At 45.8% G+C, this 6,804-nt stretch overlaps 1 long non-coding RNA gene across 1 annotated transcript; it reads right to left on the minus strand.

The window, feature by feature from the left end:
* Window positions 1-1,369: 1,369 nt before the first annotated feature.
* On the minus strand, window positions 1,370-6,001 carry LOC114603011 (uncharacterized). Its single transcript, XR_003708020.2, has 3 exons — window positions 5,826-6,001; window positions 4,836-5,035; window positions 1,370-3,924 (listed from the first exon to the last, which is right to left on the minus strand). It is a non-coding gene; the product is annotated as an uncharacterized LOC114603011 (long non-coding RNA).
* Between the last annotated feature and the right edge of the window lie 803 nt (window positions 6,002-6,804).

Below are 6,804 nucleotides of genomic sequence, written 5' to 3' on the forward strand. Positions count from 1 at the left end.
AGGCAGAAGCAAAAAAGCTGCAAGCAAATTTGGATTAATCCAACAACAACAGAAAATAAATTCCATGGGGAGCCTCAAATATGGTAGCCTGCTTGCCCTTTCAACTGTTCTCTCCACACACAGTGAAAAACAAAAGATAGAAAATATGGCATGCAAAATAAAGGAAATATCATTTTCCCCCCCTCCCCAGATCTGAATCCCACAGTAAGTTGTGAAGTTCCTTCTCCTGCCTGAAGCAAAGCAATCCAGCAAGTAGGCGAGTTTTCTGGAACAAAGTGAGGGTAGCCTTAACTCAAGTCCATCAGAAGAGCCTGCTGGATCAGGCCAAAGGGGGTCCATCTAGTCCAGCACCCTCTTCTCACAGTGGTCTACCACATGCCCATGATGGGAAACCTCCAAGCAGGACCTGAGCACAAGAGCCCTCTCCCCTCCTGTGGTTTCCAGCAACTGGTGTTCAGGGCAACTGCTGCCTCTGACTATGGAGGCAGAGCACAGCCATCTCGACTAGTAACAATTGATAGCCCTCTCCTCCATGAATCTGCCCAATCCTCTTTTGTTGTTGGCCATCACTGCCTCCTGTGGGTGTGAGTTCCCTAGCTGAACAATGCACCGCATGAAGAAGGGCTTTCTTTTGTCTCTCCTGAATCTTAATCCAGCCAGGCTCACTTTCCCTGACCAGGTGGCACCTCCAGACCTCTTGGGTGTCTGTGAGCCTCAGCATGCCTGCCCCCTCCTGCTCTCCCAGTAGAGCATGCACACCCATCAGTCAACCTCTGTGCAAGGACAGCCCCTCTCCCAATGGTTCCTGCCTCATGTTTGGGGACAGCAGTATGTAGAACAAGGCAGTGATGCTTCTGAATGCCAGTTTCAAGGAACTGAAAGGCTGAGTGCTGTTCCTTATGGTTTTGAGGAGATTAGGTGTCTGAGACTTTGACCTGCATCTTTGCCCAGTTTTGCATTGATGGAATTCCAAATTTTGTGATGAGATGAACACGGTCTGTGGCTTCTTTCAGCGGAGTTGTCCTTCTCTGAGCTCAGTATACAGTCTTCACTCACCCTATTCATAACTAAAAAAAATTCCTTCCAGGAGCACCTTAGAGACCAACTAAGTTTGTTATTGGTATGAGCTTTCGTGTGCATGCATACTTCTTCAGATACCATGCACACGAAAGCTGATACCAATAGCAAACTTAGTTGGTCTCCAAGGTGCTACTGGAAGGAATTTTTTTATTTTGTTTCGACTACGGCAGACCAACACGCCTACCTACCTGTAACTAGACCTACTCATAACTGATTCATATTACACTGAGGGCATTAACGTGTGGACGACATTGCATTAATGATACAGCATTTGAGGACGACATTGCAATAATGTAAAGGCAATTTATAATGGAGAGATAACAGCATTTGTACTTAGAAGCCTGACTAGAAGCATTAAAGGAAGATCATACCTCGTACATATATACCTTGTCCAAGCCGTGCCTAACTTGATTCAAATGTGTAGCAACACCAGAGTGCTCTCTCTCCAACACTGGAGAGGGAGATCCAGTATGTGATATGGCCACTGGGACATCCTCCCAGGGACCAAAGGATTGCAACCGTTATTATCTTAATTAGGCTTTCCCTGTGAGTTGGCCACATAGGATGGATTTCTACATAAATGTGTATGGGATTGTGCTGTTTGAGAATATAGTGTTGGAGACTGACTGAGAACTAGTTATCAGCTTGCAGATGGTAGCTAAGATATGCATCCCAAGGTGCACAGCAGAGGTGTGTGCATCAGCCACAAGATCCAACTTGTACCTGTACCTTTGGAAAGCAGCCCAGTCTGTTTCATGACTGCTCTGTGTCATTCCAATTTGACTCGTTATTCAGGACTGAATTAGATCTGTTAAAAACGAATCTCTCGCCCTCCCATTCACTACAATGAGGAAATAAAAAACAGCTATAACGTGGTTTTTCCTCTTTTTCACAGAAGTGGATGATATCAGCAGGTATCTCAGCCCCTTTGGGGTGGATTAAGGCTGAAAGGAGATAGATCTAGAGATTTTCATGTGGAGTGCCTTATAAAGTTTTATTTTTAAAAACAAAGGGGAAATCCAAAACTTTTTCATTTTCTGGCTGAGTTGGATGCAAATCACAAACAATTATAGGGGATGAAGCCTGCCAAATTTCAGAGTGGTAGAGATAGTGGTCTCTGTTGCATTCCATCCAGGGAATGCCCTCAGGAGCTACAGGGGGTATCCCAGATACAGAAGACGCAAGCCTTCTCCAAAGTACTCACCAAGGAGGGCAGGGTTGCAGCTGCAGCACAGTCCAAGCAAGCTATTGTATTTGAGTAGCGCACAATATAAGCATACACACACACACTTTTTGTATAAAAATGGGAGGTTGTGTTCAATGGTAATATTCAAGTGGACAGCCAACTATGCCACTGTGCCAAATCACCAGTCTTGCCATCATCTCAGTAAGTCCTGCAAGCTGGAGGCAACTTCTCTGCTCGCCCAGGGTAGCTTTTAAGGAGCCCTTCTTGCAGATTCTCAGAATCCCCTTCTTCGCCACACAGGGACATTTCAAATTCTCCTGTTTTTCTGTTTCAGATGAATTATTGCTAAGAGACTCAGCTTCTTTGGGAGCAGGTGATGAGAGTGACACACCCCAAGGTGATGGTTCAACAACCCTTGACAAAAATGCTGGCCCCCATCAGCTTCCTATTCTTCCCAGACAAGTCTCCTCCCGGATCTCCTCATTTGAACCAATAAAGGCATGCAGCCCGTCATCATCCCCCTCTAAATGCCCTCAGCGCAGCTGCCAGGTCCTCTTGGTCCACTCTGGACAGCCCTGAGGGTGTGTGATGGGGCAGCTGCTTTTGCACTGAGGGGTTCAGAATGGGCTGCAATAAACATGTCGTGTGGCACTTTGACAAAGAAGATACCCATCACCCTTTGTTCTTTTCACACCCGGCAAAGATACAGGGCCTTGGAGGATACAGGTTTTTTTTTATGGAGGGAGCTTTAATTAAGCATCCTAGTGGAGAATTGCGCTCCGCTTGCCGTTTTTCCATAATAAATCAGCAGCAACTTTGATGCAATATCATTTTCATCTAATCAGCAGCATCCCAAAATTACCATGTTGTTTTCCATCAGACGCACCACTAAAAATCAGATAATGTTATTTAACAAAGCAGCTTACCTAACATACACTTGGGTCAGGCTTCCTGAGAGTTGAGATCTAAACCAGCATGCAACCATTTTGGGGGGAAAGAGGGCAGGCCACAACAACCGCCTAGTCTCATCCTTTGAAAAAGACGTAGGGGTAGAACCAAAGTCTCTTCACCCAGGCAGTGCTGCTAATCTTAGCTGGCCTTTCCAGCTGCAAAGTTCTCTCTGCTACCAGAAAGGGCAGAGCTCAGGGACACAGCTGGCCTTTGCCTCAATGTACACAACACAAATCCCTCTTCATCTTTTATATCCAGACTCCAATTCAGTGCTTCAGAAAACAGCCCATCTCACTCCAAGGCAATTCATAGGCTGCTTGATGGGATGAGATGCATCTGAGCTGGCTTTGTTATATCTACCCACCCACATTAGCTATTGGGAATTTTTAAAAATGTATTAACTCCCCCCCCCCGGCTCTGCATTTTAGCAGATGTGAATAAAATTGGCATTCACAAGGTAGCCCCATCATACTGGTTAACCTCTGTCAAGTTGCAGGCATAGAGGTCCAGGAGATTTAGTGCTGAGTGCTCTTACCATTTGTGTGGTTTTTTTAATGGGCAGAATTTTATAAAAAAAATTAGGCATGTTTGTCCCTTTTGAGGGCTTCTCTCTATCTCTGTCTCTGCCTTTCTTTCTTTCTTTCTTTCTTTCTTTCTTTCTTTCTTTCTTTCTTTCTTCTTCTCTCTCTCAGATTCACCTGCCTCACCTGTGAAGAGAAAACAGGGAAGAAGATGAGCCAGGCAGGCTGCCCCAAACTCCTTGGGAGATAGGTGAGACATATATTTCTTTACATATTTGCACTTGTCAGATGTCCCATCAAGAAAGTTATCTGGGCGATTAAAAGTTGAAAAAACAAATTATAGTCACAAATCCATTGAGCTTCAATAAACAGCATAACAATCCTACGAACAGCCATCTCAGGGCAGAGTTCATCCAACTTAAGCCACAGTCTAATAATATAGCACAGAGAGTCATAAAACATCAAGTAGAGCTAACACACACGTTCAAATCACAGATGCAAAGATTAAGATGCAATTATTGTGAATTAATTCAGACCGTTGAATACTTTTTACAACCACTTTTTAAAAGCCTGGGATAAAAATTAAAAGGTCTTTGCCTGGAGCCCCCCCTTCCAAAATTTGGGGGCCTCCCACCCCCACCCAAAGGCCTTCTCTCTCAGCATCCACTTCTTAACCCTTCAACCAGGGACTAGCTAAACCTTGGGGGTGGGAGGACAGCCACTCAGAAAAATTCACTGAGGAGGGAGAAGAGCCTGGGGTCCCTTTCAGGCCTGATCTCTGGGGCTCTGCAGCACCACCACAGCAGGTGGCTGGAGGGGGTACTACAGCTCTCAGGACAGGTGTCCTGTGGATCCAGTAGCCTTCTAGTAGCACTGTCTTCTTGGTTTGGACACCTTGTTGGGTAGTGCCCACCTACACCTGTGGAACTACCAGCCCTGACAAATTCTCATCCACTGCAGGGAGAAGAAGCCACCTCCAAGGTAGCCCTTTGAGTTACAGATTCCAAACAAAAAATGTGCTAGAGCCCCACAGCTCCAAAGTCTTGAAACAAGACCTCAAATGTTGATAGAACTTCCTCAGAAGATGGTGGACTAACCTTCCCTGGAGGTCTTTAAACAGAAGTTTTGGTGGCTATCCATCAGGGATTCTTTAGCTGTTATTCCTGTGTTGCAGAGTGTTGGACTCGATGGCCCTCGTGGTCCCTTTCAGCTATACAATTCCATGATTCATTGGAGGTAACCAGACAAGAGAGACCCAGAGAGACCCCCTCTTCAAGCCCTGCTGCTCTTTGCCCATCTGTAAGCACACAAATACACACAGAGAGACCTCTCACCACTCCGTAGGCAGGACAGGGGTTGTGCCTGGAATCCTTAATGCCATGATTTGCTCATGAAAGGCTGATCATCGTCCTTCCTCCCGAGGGGGGCAGACTTTATGGAATCGGCCCACCTCCAAGCTGCTTGCCATCCCAACGCCTCCTCCCCTCGCCTAGCATGTGAAATGAACCAGCTGTTGCACTGCCACAAAGGGGAGATCCCTCCTCAATGGCGAGAGGTCAAAGGGCAGCCTGTTGGGGAAAGAACCAGAACCTACTCGGGCCTTCTTGCTCCTTGTCTCCAGGGAGGAGGAGGAGGCGGAGGAGACTCTGTAATGGTGGTCACACAGCAACACATATCCCTTCTCCTCTCAGAAATGGAGAAGCCAGGAGTGGCTTACAGGCAGCCATGCAATTGGGCGAGGAGGAAGCTGGCTTCCCTGATGTTTGGGTTGCCCTCTGTGTCACCTTGGAGCAGAGATCTTCCCCTTTCCGTCTTTCATGGGCAGGATGAGAAAGGAAAAGGAGAGCCCCAGAGACTAGAGGTGGCTTGCGCAAATTAAAAACAACATAAATAAAATACAAAAAAAGCTAAAAACATAGAAAAGATCAGCATTAAAAAGGAATTAAACTCTAGTAAAATCAAAACAATAAAAAACCTAGTATATTAGAAAACAGATAATAAAAACAACACAGAACTATTAAATGCTCTTTCCTTAAAAGAAAAGAAAATCAGTTCCCAAAGGTGTGTCAGAATAAAGCAGTCCTCACCTGTGGGCAGAAGGATAACAAAGAGGGAGTCATTCTGGCTTCTCTAGGGAAAGAGATACAGGGGTCTGCCCCTCACAGAACCTTTTAGCAGACAAGGTCAAAAAAGTGGGGAGGGGGACAGGCACCCGAGGGAGCCCCTTCTCTGTTTATTTGTCCCCTCCCTCTCTTGCATAGCCTGGGAATTTGAGAGAGGCCAGATCTCATTGGAGAAGAGACCATAACTTGGGAGAGGGGTTTCCCCAGCTGCAACGTAACTAATGTAAGAGAGCCTGGGCAGTTTTTATTTGAAAATATTGGCAGAGCTAAGAGTGGGTTCATCCACACTTAACATTTGCCCTGTGCTTTCCAGGCACAGGTTCACTCTTTCAAGCCTGTTGTTGTTGTTTGCCCCACCACTTTCTCCAGGAAAACCCACTCTTTGACACTGAATCAGAACAAATGGAAATTCTGGTTTTCCTTGGCTTGCTTTTTTGCTCCGATTCAGTGGTAAAGAGTAGGTTTTCGTGGGAAAGCACTGGGGCAAAACACACACACAAAAAAAACACAAAAGCACAGGAACATGGAGCTTTAAAGTGTGGACCTGTGCCTAGAAATACAATATAAAAGGGTGCCTGGATGAGCCCAGTGGGTGCTGCTGACCTCAAATATTCCTGCTATGTTTACATTTTGAATCAATTTATTATTAGGGGACACATGCCATCGTAAATTAAGCTGCCCCACCAACTAAAATTGCCAAAACCTTCCTTTGTATTGAAGCCATTGTCTGTCTCTCAGAGCAGATGCCAGCAGGAGAAGGGGCTCCTGGAAGTTTATTGCCCCCTACTTTTAACACTGTGCTTATCGTAAAGGAATATTTATTTATACAGAAAGCCTGTCATCTGTTTATTTTTTGAAATTGGCAAGAGCGAATTCAGTGGCATGCTATGTTTCTTCTAAAGCAGCAAGATGTTGACTGCGGGGGGCACGGACGGCTGGGGAG

The sequence above is a fragment of the Podarcis muralis genome, chromosome 7 (assembly GCF_964188315.1).
Source record: "Podarcis muralis chromosome 7, rPodMur119.hap1.1, whole genome shotgun sequence".
Taxonomy (NCBI): domain Eukaryota; kingdom Metazoa; phylum Chordata; class Lepidosauria; order Squamata; family Lacertidae; genus Podarcis; species Podarcis muralis.